Source organism: Papio anubis, chromosome 9, assembly GCF_008728515.1.
Source record: "Papio anubis isolate 15944 chromosome 9, Panubis1.0, whole genome shotgun sequence".
NCBI classification, from domain to species: domain Eukaryota; kingdom Metazoa; phylum Chordata; class Mammalia; order Primates; family Cercopithecidae; genus Papio; species Papio anubis.
The window spans coordinates 125,068,516-125,080,852 of NC_044984.1; the positions used below are offsets into that span (position 1 = coordinate 125,068,516).

General features: G+C 44.6%; 1 protein-coding gene across 1 annotated transcript in view; it reads right to left on the reverse strand.

Moving 5' to 3' along the window:
• RIMBP2 (RIMS binding protein 2) overlaps positions 1–12,337 on the reverse strand; it is a 339,298-nt gene that overhangs the window by 243,800 nt on the left and 83,161 nt on the right. Inside the window, exon 2 of the mRNA XM_021923155.2 lies at positions 4,775–4,909. The gene's annotated coding sequence lies outside the window, so the exon portion shown is untranslated. The remainder of the gene's footprint in view (positions 1–4,774; positions 4,910–12,337) is intronic.

The window sequence follows — 12,337 nt, forward strand, 5'->3', positions numbered from 1 at the left end:
AGAGTAATGTACACAGGTGGCATGGACAAATGTGTTCCCTGCAGTAGTGCTGATAATAATTAGGCATGGTTAGGGGACAGTTAGTTCACTGTTGTCATCTGTGTGTGCATCTACGTAGTGCACAATTGTTCATCAACAGCAGTAAGTGCCTTCAGCCGCCTCCCATAACCTCTGAGCACTCAACTCCTTGCACACCAACCTGGTTACCACCAACACCTGCATTTCTGTGCCTGGGGGCTCAGTCTAGCTGAGACCCAAGCCTGGCCTACATGCAGGGCAAGCAAGACATGCTGGAGCCTCCATGCACCTGCAAGGCTGCCTCAGCCAAGTGAAGAGTACTGGTAGATCAATACCCCAGCTCCCTCATCCCTCAAGCAGATAATCCCACAGCGTACATTGCAAAATCTCCCAGAGGTTCCACAGCAGGACTGAGCCCCCATCACCCACAGTGGCAACTGGCTGGATAACACACACCTATTACCGACTTCCTGCCTTTCCCTGTCTCACTTCCATACTCCCCTCCCAAAATTTCACCGCCCCGTGAGTCACTTTTACTGGAATCCTTACCCTGGGCTTGCTCTGAGAGAGCCCAGGCTGAGACACTCAGGATAGCTACACTGCTGGGTGATACACAGCGATTTACAAGGCTGAGGTCGGGTGCCAATGTACTCATAGGAAATAACAGGCAAAGGTCTCTAAGAAATGTTCTGGAAATGGAAAATACGAATCTGCAGAAAAATATAGTTTTGTTTAAAGCACATACAAAATTCTAGGATAGAGTTTCATGTATGTTTGGAAGGACCAAATTGATGACAGTGGTTAGCTTGGTAGAAGAGTCAAGATACATGAGATTTTACAAATTAAATATATAAATTTAGTACGGAAGTAATGAAAAAAGTTGCAGGGCAGATTATGTGTGTACTTGGACATGCACACATAGAATTGTGTATCCACGTCCACTTTTGTCGATGCAACTGCCTCTGTTTTACATCAAGACATTGCATGTGTGTGTGTATGTTTGTGGATGCATGGGAAAAGGTCTGAATTCTGAAAAGAAACACCAGACTCTTAATAATGATCGCCAATGGGAATTAGGAACGGGAAATATTTATCGGGGGACTTTAATGTTTTACTTTATACATCTCTGTGAGATGTGACTTTTTCGGTGAGCATCTGCTACCCTTCATATCTAACAAGGTAAAATAATTTTGTTTTTTACTTTACTGTACTGATTTAATTCACTTTAACTAGGGATTATATTTGGGTTTCTTTGAGACAGAGTCTTGCTCTGTTGCCCAGAATTGAGTGCAGTGGCGCTATCTCAGCTCACTGCAACCTCTGCCTCCTGAGTTCAAGCAATTCTCCTGCCTCAGCCTCCCGAGTAGTTGGGATTACAGGTGCACGACTCCACGCCCAGCTAATTTTTGTGTTTTTAGTAGAGCCGGGGTTTCACCATGTTGGCCAGGCTGGTCTCAAGCTCCTGACCTCGTGATTCGCCCATCTTGGCCTCCCAAAGTCCTGAGATTACAGATGTGAGCCACCACGCCAGTTGATGTATCTGGGTGTCTTAAATTGATACATAATAGATGGACATATTATTGAGGTACATGTGATATTTTGATACACCCATATAATGTGTGAAAGTCGAATCAGGGTAATTAGGATATCTATTACATCAAACATTAATCTTTTTATGCTAGGCATGTTCAAATTATTCTCTTGCAGCGATTTTGAAATGAGCATAACTTTAAAGCTGCTCACACATACTCAGCTCCTGTGAAAGTTGTTAACTTTTCCAACTTGGATCTGTGAATACACATCTTAATATGTTTTATTGACATAGAGGGGCGCTGAGACCTGTGTGGATGGAGGGAAACGACGGAGCTGTTGAGAATGGTCATTGTGGATTTAGACAGGAAATGCTGCCTTTGGAGAGATTAAAATGTAGCAGCCACTGAGGTGTGCTTCAGGCAGCTCTAACTTCCTCCAGACTGAAGCTACTCTCAGAGAGCCTCCTCTTCCAAGTCAAACATGCAGCCCATCTCAGACTCACGAACTAGACCCACTCTTTCACACAGTCATGAGGACCTATTTTCTAATCGCCCTCCCTTCATGGGGAAATAATTCAAACATTCCATTCCCTTCTAGAGTGAGAACAAGAGCTAAATTTAAATGCAATAGCTTAATGATGCATCTGCAATTCCAAGCAGCCAACAATCTATCAAAAAAAGACCAGCTCATTCCAAATATAGGAAAGACTCATACACACATACATCACTCCACTCTAGCTTCCAGCCCCAGAATGACCAAAATTTAAAAATATCAAAAAAGTAATAAGCCCTCAAAATAATCTGCTTGTGATCCCTAGGAGAACAGATTGGCTTCTGCATCCCATAGGCCAAGTGTCATAAATGCACTGGAAAAAAATTACAATAACCCACAGCACTCAGTTGAAACACACTCTTTGAAAGTGTTCTTCATGATACTATGTCTTTTTAGGGCATACAGATAAAGATATTGTCATAAATTATATTCATTGAAGAAACTGATACCATTATGTTAATAATGAAAACAAAAGGGCTTTGAAATATTTTTCAGGAATCTGACCCACCTCCAATGAGGCTGCCTTTACTATTAAGTGATAATTAGTGGTTCTATTGTAATGAGAAACAAATGATTGCCGAGTGTATATCCTGCATTGGAAACAGTTAAGTTTCACATCAGACCTTCTCTGCCTTCTTCTATGGAAAATGAATGCATAAAATAGGAATCAGAGGACTGGGTGTGGATTTAGGTCTACCGAACACATACTGGCCAGATCCATTACCACCATTATCACGATGACTACAGCCAGCATCACCATCAGCTCCTCTGTTGCCACGACTACCGCCGGCATCATCACCATCTCCTCTGTTGCCATGACTACCACCACCAAAATCATCACCATCTCTTCTATCTCCATGACTACCACCAGCATCACCATCATGTCCTCCATCACCATGACTACTGACATCACCACCATCTCCTCCATCACCACAACTACCGCCGGCATCACCACCATCTCCTCCATCACCACAACTACCACCGGCATCACCACCATCTCCTCCATTGCCACAACTACCACCAGCATTGACACCATCTCCTCCATCACCACAACTACCACCAAAATCATCACCATCCTCCCTCACCATGACTGCCAAAATCATCACCATCTCCTCCATCACAACTACCACATCATCACATCTCCTCCATCACCATGACTACCGCCAGCATCACCACCATCTTCTCCATCACCATGACTACCACCAAAATCATCACCATCTCCTCCATCACGACTACCGCCAGCATCACCACCATCTGCTCCATCACTACAACTACCAAAATCATCACCATCTCCTCCATCACGACTACCACCAGCATCACCACCATCTATCTCCTCCATCACCATGACTACCACCAAAATCATCACCATCTCCTCCACCACCACAACACCAGCATCACCATCTCCTCAATCACCACATCTAGCACCAGCATCATCACCATCTCCTCCATCACCACAACTACTGCCAACTTCATCACCATCTCCTCTGTCATCAGGACTACTGCCAGCATCATCACCATCTCCTCCACCACCACCATGCTTACTGGAATCTGAGACTCAGACTCATTTGCCAAGCCCAAGCAGGGGCACCAAAGGTCCAGCTGGTTCACCTTCTGCTGCACGATCAAATGCAGGTGGAACAGTCAGTGCCACCAGTGCCGAGCCGGCCATTTCAGGGTTGAAAATCTTTGATAACAGCAGCTGTTATTCTTACTACCCAAGATTGTCTCATGATTACACGGGGTGAACTATTGCCCTGAGTTCAGATCACACCTCTGCACAGGAGATCTCAAACCAAACATTTCACAAGGAATGAAGAAACCAGCCTAGAGTTCTCTCCTGAACACTGAAACTGACTGTCGAACTGTGGATTTTTCCCTGTATTTAGGTGTCAGTCAGGTAACTCAAACTCAAAACTGGGCTTCAGCGCAAACCTGGATATGAATCTCCCCACACTTCTACTGCTCTCTCAGTCTTTCTCATCTTAGGAAATGGTCTTCCCCTTCCGCCATGTGCCCCAGACCAAAAATATGAAGGCCATTCTTGTCACACCCCCTTACACTCCCTCTCAGCCCAGTCTATCAAAATGGCTAGCAGGTCCTGCTGCCCACATACATCCAGGACCTCTCCAATGACCCTCACGTCCACTACCATCCTGGTGCAGGCCTGTAGGCCGCCCTTGCCAGTCATGTGGACTACATGGTCGCTGCCTAATCCTCTTTGCTCCATGCTTACCTCCACCTCCGTTCAGAACTGGGAGTGATCTTATTAAAATAAAAATTGGATCATGTCACTCTCCACCTAAAATCAATCACTACTCTCTGGCCATTGTTCTTCAGATTTAGAATCAATACCCTAGCACAGCCAGCCCTAAGGTCCTGAATGAACTGCCCTGTCTACCTGTCCCATCTGTGCTCCAGACACCCAGATTTTCAGGCATCAAGTTCTTTCTTGCCTCAGGGCCTTTGCACAGCTGTTCCCCATGATGTTCCTCTCTCTGTGAGGGTAAGGACCACATCTGCTCTGTTTACCACTCCTTCCTCTTAACTAGGGGACATACGCTTGGCGCCCGATAAATATGCCTCAAATAAATCAGCAAACTGTGAAAGAACAGACACAGCTCCTAACCGACAGAGAGGAATACTGCTTCTGAGAAAAGAAAGGACGACTTACCACAAAGTTTCTCTGCTGAGTTCCTGGTCTCAGGACAGGAAGTGGGAAATTTCCCCAGGGGTCTCCCAAAGCTTGGGTCTGGTCAAATGTGGCCTCAGCACCTGCAGGCTTCAGGTGTGGCGGGTCATTTCCAAGCTGCAGGAAGAAGCAGACACAATCTTCTGTCACCAAAGAATGACTCGCAGGTTTGTCTGTCTGCCTCCTTCACCTTCCTTGATGCCTAAGAGCCACGGAGAGGCAGGAATTCTGCTGCCATTTTCCAGTTCAAAACGCTGAGGGCTGAGTGAAGGACAGATTTGAAACTGAACTCATGGTCCTCCCAGCCTGAGATTTTTCTTTCCCTGCAACCAAATTTCCTGGTATAGAACAATGCAACGATACAACACAGCCATTGACGCGAAGCTTTCATGACTCCTTGAGTAGACCGTCATGTTCCTGAATTTGCCACGAGAAATGCACTTAGGGCTAATTATCCAGGTTAGACAGATGATAGCAAGGGACAGAATTGAGGGAACAGGTCAGTATCTGGGCATGCACTGAACATATCCTTAATTATCAAGACGAGACTGATGTCCAGCCAATGACAGAAAGAGTTATTATAGGTCAAATTAATTAATTAAAATCAATATAAAAACCAACAAGCATGCTACACAGAGTAAACTCTTAAGGAATTCACATCTTGGCCATCAAATATTCAAAACCAAAAACTCCTCTATATCAGTAGACCTTCATGTTGACATACACAATCAAAATATCAGAAATTTCTTTACTTCTATTTTGTTAAGAAGAGTCATTGACCTGCTCAGAATCACAGAATAAGATGATAAATTGAATTAACTTAGGTTTTATTAAAAGGCTTGCTAGTATCCTGTGTCCATATGAACCAGCAGGAGTGAAAGGAAGGATAAAAAGTAAGTGAGGCTTTATCCTAGAACTTGGAGCTGAAAAACCATCTGTATGGCCAAAATTCAATTTATTTCCATTTAGCAAACATGTTCTGAGCGCCTGCAAAGTTCCTGAGAGCTATTCGGCCCAAGCATGAGTAAGATCGAGGCCTTCCAGGACTCTCCGTCTGACGGGGAATACCAGAACAGGCATGCATAATGTTAGTTCAAGCTGGAATTTAGTAAGATTTAGAATTTTGTGCAAGGGATCTGTGAGGGAAAGACATCTAGGCAGGAGACTGAAGTTTATTTTCTAGAGATGTTTAATGAGGGAGCTCAGGACTCACATGCAGCAGGCAGAGGTCATAATAGCCAAGTGCTATTATATTGAAAATAAATTAGACAGTCCGCCCGTGGATACCCCTCCCCAGATCCAATGCATTAAGCAGGTAGGTGGATGCTACCCCACGCCACTCTCAACCTAGGCAGGAGGCTGGAAATATTTTGGTAGAAAACTACAACCCAAGAGCAAAGACCGTGTTTGACATTAGGAGCTTCTACAACAAAATGTGTTCTGCTCCCTCGCAGCTAGCCTGGAGTGAGCTCACCACTGACTTCCCCCAACCTGTCAAGACTATGCTCCAAAAGCAGTCAACCAAGGGGTACAGCTTCATTTTAAAAACCTCTAACACGGAAGAGTAAAAGAACGTAACGATAAAACCCAGAAGACAGAGAGATCATCCAGGCGACCAAACAAGGAAAAAAAAGAAAAAAGCAATAAGTTTAACAAGTATCTTCAGAAAGCATGTAAAAGTCAAGAACAAGATGCTAAAAAGGCCAATGAAGGACAAAAATAACTCCTGTGAATGCAAAAGATAGTTGCTGAAATAAAAATTTTAATGGCAGATTTGGATGATAAAAGAAATCTCCCAAAGTGCTAGAAAATATTAAAGAAAAAAAAGAGACTATCAATCCAGGAGGTCGAACTTTTACCAGTAAGGTTTCCAGAAAGAGAATAATAACAATCAGTTGACTGATTCCCAGCCAACTACAGAAAGAGTTATTATCGGTCAAGTTAATTAATAAAATTAATATAAAAACCAACAAGCATACTACGCATAAACTCTTCGGGAATTCTCATCTGGGCCACCAAATATTTAAAAACAAAAATTCCTATATATATCAGTAGACCTTCATGTTTACATAAACAACGAAAATATCAGAAATTCCTTTACTTCTGTTTTGTTAGAGTTTTTAAACTGCCCAGAATCACAATAAATTGAAAATTGTCAGAAAAACATAAGAACATGTTCTAGATTAAAGGATCTCATGAGTGCTCTGCAACATAGATGAGACCTAGGCAAAGAGTACCATGAGATTTGAGAAGGTGAATGATAAAGAGAAGGCCCTAAATACTTCCCATAACCGTTAGAAAAAAGAGGTGGAATTTTAAAAAGGAAAAGAATGGGTTAGAGCATCAGACTTCTCAGCAACAATCTTGGAAGCCAACAGAATGTCTTTAAAATTCTGATTGACTATTATTTCCAACTTAAGGTTCTATACCCAAACAAGCTGTCAGTCAAGTGTGAGGTTAGAGAAGAGAGATTGCCATACATGCAAAGACTCATAAAATGTACCTCCACAGCGTGTTCTTTCTTAGGAAATGACTGCTGCAGCAAAACAAGTGAAAAAAAAAAGATAAAAGGTAAAGCCACGGAATCCAGGAAACAACAAATCCTACCTTAAACGGGGATAGAGAAGAATTCCAAGGTGACAGCTGAGCCTTAGCTCTCAAGAGCAATTGGTTTGAAACAAGACAACAAAGAGCTTTAGAAATAAAGAATCTAGAGAAAAGAGACTCAAGAAAAGCTTTTGATATCAGAAATAACTGGAGAAGAGTTTTTAATATGTGGATTGCAAATGGCACAATTGAAAATCAGGCTATTAATAACTCCAGGAAAACTAAAAAGCCATACAATGAAAGAAATGTAATCACAGTCACTAATTGGTGCCACCATTAACAATATATACACAATAGCAATGTAACAACTAAGTATTCACTTAAATAAAGTACCAATTTAACTATGTGTATAGATTGGGGGAGGAAAACTAAGATAACCAAATCTTCATTTACCACAGAGCTTCTCAACCTCAGCAGTGTGACATTTGGGGCAGAGAATTCTTCCTTGTGCAGGCTGTCCTGTGCACTATGGGGTGGTCAGCAGCATCCCTGCCAGTAGCAACCAGAGGCCAGTAGCACACACCTTTCCCTGAATCATGACAAACAGAAGTGTCTCCCACCACCAACCCTGAAAGGCAAAACTGCCCACTCAAAGCCCTTTGAGAACCACTTATCTACCACCCCAGAAAGTGCTATTAATATTTTTTACTTAGGAAAATTGGTAAGTCAAAAAAAAGTCACAATATAGGCAATTTTTAGTATTATTTAAGAGCTTCAAGAAGAAACCACTAGAAGTATTAAAAGTGGGCTCAAGGGACTGGATATGGAAAGAAGAGACAGCACGAGAATTTTTTCATATACCTTTATACACTTGATTTTTCTAATTATATGTGTGCACTTTCAAGTTAAAAAATACTGTTGCAGCACAAAAGAAAGCATGCTTGTGTCTAGTTTGGGAACTCACTGAAGTCTTTCTCTACAAATCTTTCTCAAAGTGAAACCTTATACTATCACGTTAACTTATTTGATATGCCTGTGTCTTTTCTTTAAACTACATGAAAGAGCTATCACATTAAAACATTTCAAAAAATCTATACATCTTCTAAAGTCATCTGATGTAACACCACCCGTCCACCTACTTCATTGTGGGACAATTTCAGCAAACAATAAAACGGAGATGTTTCTAACCATGACCAGATGGGCTGGATGCCAAGGAATCAAGGCAGAGACCTCCCGTGAGATCCCTGCAGGCAGAGGCACATCGTCATCATTGCTGACTACCTCCTTTTAATGCAAACCACCAAGTCCTTACCTCCACCAACACACATCCTATTCTTCTCCTCTAAGGAATCATGTTCTCTCAGAGAATAACATGAAAAAAACGAGATTACAGCAAGTCACGATAATCTGCAAGTGATGTGCATTTTTTTTTCTAGTTCTATTAAAGAAGAAAAAATTTTAGGTGGGGCAATGATTCCCAGCTTCTTAATGCATTTAGTGAATGTCAGTGCCCTTGGCATAGAATAAGTAAATCCATCGCTTTCTCCCCTCATCTTCCTGGGCTCCTGGGATGTGCTTTTTCAACCACCCTGTTCTCTTTGCCCTGGGGCCCCTCCTGCCCTCGGCTCAGCCTGCTCAATCACTAAAGAGGCTAAGGGGCTCTAACATCTCACCAGGTTGACCGGAGAGCTTGCTAATGATTATACAGCATAAAAAACTACTCTGTATGGTTACATGTGAAATAGGATAATTATTCATTCAAAAGTGGTCCAGCAAGATAAAGGATTTGTGGGGCTGTGCATAACCAGCCCTAACCAGCCCACGTGAAATTGAGTACAGAGCTCGAAGACCACTTTACACAAAGTTTTAATTAACAGAGCCATTCAGGCAGAGAGGAAAACAAAAACAATGATTCATTGATGTACATTTTACCGCTGCCTTCGAATGCCAGGCAACAGAAAACACCGGCCACCTGCCCTGCCCCATAAACATGTTCATCATGGAGCACAGGATTATGCCTTCTGCCACGAGGGACGAGCTCGTTCTTACTATTTTATGTTAGGCACAGACGCAGTTCATTTCACCTGTTTACTACAAGGTCCTCGCTACATAGAACACATAAAAAAAGAACCCCCCAGGTCTTAAGCCAGAGTCAGCACCCTCACATTTTTGCTGTATATTTCAACTAACAGCGGACTTACATGAAATTAAAATGCTACAATTATATCCATTGTCTGATTATATTCATTCTCTAAAGGTTGTTCAACTTCGTCTCATCATTTGAGCTCAAAGAGTTGAAAATGCTGCACAAAAATCGAAAAAAGAGGAGGAATTTCCACTTGAGATTTCCCCTTACAACTTTGAATACATGCTATTTCTAATGCCAGTTCTGTGATGCTTAAACTAGCAAAACCAAACTGTTTCCACCAGAACGGTGAATTCCTGAGGGAGGAAAGTTGGAGGGACAAATAACGGAACACCCAGCCCTTGCCTTTCCTCCTGAGCCCCATCTCAGCCTGAGTGTCCTGCCCACAGCCTACCCAAACGGACCCTCGGGACCAAAGGTTTTTTTTAGCCTGATACAGGACCTGAGGACGGATTTGGAAAGGAATATCCCCAGGGTAGTAACAGTGATTTGAGCCGCAATTAAGACCCAAAGGTTTAGAAACCAGGGGTTATCACAACCCCCGCCACCCTCCCATCCCCCGAGTCTGGAAACGCCTCTTCCCACCTCTCAGTCCAGAGAACAGCCCTTGCTCTACAGCCCACAGCCTAGAAAGAGATCAATTTCCCGTCTGTGGCTAAGCTGTATCTCATTAACCCATCGGGCTCTTTCCCCAGCCCCAGAAGCAGGTACTTACAAGGCACCGGAGATCAGTGGTCTAGTGGACCAGACAGACTGGTCCAGGCGTCCCCGCCAGCCCCGCTTCCTGTCCCCGTGGACGCCAGCCTTTCTGAGCCTCGGATGTTTGTGCTCAGCACCCGGCTGGAAGGCTATTTACTTATTCATGGGCTGCCCGAGCCGGCCAGGAACTGCTTTGTGTCAGCTGAATAGGATGGTAATTCAATCTACGAATGGGAGCCGCTGGCACACAGCGCGCCTGTCATAATGAGTCACGGGGGGGGGACAAGCGCCCGGTGTTCAGAGCCACTGGGAACCTGTCCTTCGACAATGAGCTGTGTCACAAGACACCACCTTCCCTTCCTCAGTCGCTCTCTTCCCCCCGAATCTCCCCACCCCAGATCAACTCTCCTGGAGATGCATGACACAGAATTACATATCCTTGGGAGCGGAGACGGGAGGCGGGAAATGCCACCTGTTCTCTTGAGCTGTATACACGGAGAGAGGAGAGAGAATTGTTGGGAAGGAATCTGAAGCAAGAAGCATGGAGTGAGGAAGCGGGAGGAAAAGTTCACCTGCACCGGGAGTGCTCAGGTTTAATGTTTTCTACGCCCTATCTCACGAACTCCTCATCAAAGCCTTTGGAGCAAATGAACGATTAGCTTCAGGCAGGTTAACAATCACACCCAAAGTCTCTGACTGGGGGTCTTTGAGCCCTGGTCTATCTCACACCACAAGCCGTATGTTGCCTTTGGTCCAGCAGGTCACCGCATCCAATCCAGAGAAACCTGCCTCTCTTTAAAGATGACTTTTTTTTTTTTAGACACGGTCTCACTCTGTCACCTGAGCTGAAGCACAGTGGCGCGATCTCAGCTTACTACAGTCTCAACCTCCCAGCCTCAAGCTATTCTCCCACCTCAGCCTCCCAAGTAGCTGAGGCTACCGGTGCTCGCCACCATGCCTGGCTAATTAAAAAAATTTTTTCTTTGAGAGATGGGATCTCACTGTGTTGCCCAGGCTGATCTCGAACACCTGAGCTCAAGTAATCCACCCACTTCAGCTTCCCAACGTGCTGGGATTACAGGCTTGAGCCACCGCACCCGGCTGACTCTACCTGTAAACAAATCACTTTCTGTTTCCGATAACAGGGTCTCCAGCACATTAATTAAAACAACAGAATCCAGAGCACAAGAAAAAGTGAGCTGAGATTCAGAGATGAGAAGACCCCAGCCGGGTGACAGATCCCAGCTCCCCCTACCCCAGGGGGCCACGCAGGACGGAACCCATCCCCTCTCCGTTCTCGTCCCGGCTGCTGCTCATGCCTGTGTTCATTGTTTCTTGAGAATTAAGGACATGCCTTCCATCAGACTGCTTTGTTCCAGCCTCAGGAAGCTCAGCAGTTCATTTTCTCCACACCCACTGCATGGGCTGATGGTCACTGCTGTAGAAAAACCATAAGCTGTAGAAAAACCATAAGCCAGGCGGGCCAGTGCCTGGACCTACCTCTGTCCCCATCAGACAGTCAGCTCCAGGAGGGGAGGGACCCTGCTCATTGTATTCTAAGAACCCAGGAGAACATCCGGCCAAAGGAGCTACTGAAACACTTGCTGAGATGCCGAAGGAGTGAAGTCTTCAACCTCTCTGTTGCCTTCCCATATGTAGCAGTGAGGGTAGACTGGACTCTGCTGTGGTTACAAACAATTCTGATTACAGTGGCTTAAGATCACCTGGGTGCATTGGTGGCACCTGCGCTGTGTCTGCAGCTCTGCTCCAATCATCCCCACCTGGGACGCAGGCTGACGGAATGGCCACCACCCAGGTCACTGCACATCGGCGGGAAGGAGAAGCTCGAGGGGATACTGCTGGCATTGAATGCTGCACCCCAAGACATTGGGGATTTCTGTGCTCTGGACACCAATTCGTGACTCACATGTTATTCATCCAATGCTATCTCATTCTAGCAACTGCTGCTGTTTCCATGTATCATGCACAGGCCCGGATGGAAAAATGGGGCCCAGTGGTGCAGTCCCACCTAACATCTGAAAGGGACCTGATGAATGCCCACACGTTTTAATGTCCTTCCAACCCTTCCCCGCTCTACATTCCAGCTTCTGACTTCACTCTCCTGCATTCTCCTACCGGACCCCCTACATCCA